The following is a 935-nucleotide window of genomic DNA, read 5'->3' as shown; positions in this document are numbered from 1 at the left end:
GCAAGCCACAGGAGCTAAGAGGAAACAAAGAAGGATTTCTCTGTGGGATGCAGAGGAGCGTAGCCCTGCCAGCCCTGTGATCGCAGATTTCTCGCCTCCAGAACCGAGATAATTTCTGTTGTTTTAAGCCACCCAGTTTGTGGTACTTTCTTACAACAGTGCTTTGCTTGGAAACTAATACGTGAGGATATTCATGGCCCACCTACTTGATTCACTTGAATACGTCAGTGGGAAAATATAGCTGTCATTGCATACCTTGTCTCAGCCCCATTAAAATAAGTCACCGTCTGTATTGTGCAGTCCCCGGGCCCTCCCATTGCCACAGTTGACTGAACCAAGATGGACACCTGTCTCTAGGCCAGTGAATTCACTGGCTAAACAGCAACTGTATGATCTGTGTGGCCTGGCGTGGAAAGGTGAGCCTTCTCCTGAGAGTGTGGACCGAGGTACTCAAAGGGTTGTAGTCAGCACAGGGAACTGAAATAGGAAGGTAAAGAGGAAGCTCGAAGTGGCCACTCTGCTCCGCATACAAGCTGCTGGCCAAGAGAGAAACAAAACATGCCCAGAGAAAGGACGTGCCCGTGGGTGGGTGTGGTAACAGAGGAAGGGGGATGGTCACACACAGCTCGGTTTCTGGGGAGTGGCCCAGATGGCGCGGTTGCCTCTCTATAGCCATTCTCACCTCTTAGTAAAGAACTTTCACTTGGGCTAAAAGCTGCCCAGTGGAAAGACTGCAAGTCCCAGCTCCCTGGTAGCTGGGTGTGACCTTGAAACGAAGTGTTCAGGACCTCTAGGAAGTTCGTGGGGGTGGCAGCTGGCTGCTTTAGAAAGAAAATCAGAGTCAAGGGGGAGGCAGGATGATGGAAGACGACGCGGCACCCATCACACCGGGTCAGAGACCAGAAGCCTCTGAGAGCGCAGGAAAGGGCTCTCTG

The 935-nt window shown here is 51.9% G+C and overlaps 1 protein-coding gene across 1 annotated transcript in view; it reads left to right on the top strand.

Annotated features, from left to right (window-relative positions):
• FBXO36 (F-box protein 36) overlaps positions 1 to 935 on the top strand; it is a 64790-nt gene that overhangs the window by 11885 nt on the left and 51970 nt on the right. The gene's annotated exons all lie outside the window — the stretch shown is intronic.

The sequence above is a fragment of the Pteropus alecto genome, unplaced genomic scaffold (assembly GCF_000325575.1).
Source record: "Pteropus alecto unplaced genomic scaffold, ASM32557v1 scaffold110, whole genome shotgun sequence".
Taxonomy (NCBI): domain Eukaryota; kingdom Metazoa; phylum Chordata; class Mammalia; order Chiroptera; family Pteropodidae; genus Pteropus; species Pteropus alecto.
Note: the sequence above shows the minus strand (reverse complement) of the source record. Positions and strands in the feature narration are given on the sequence as shown.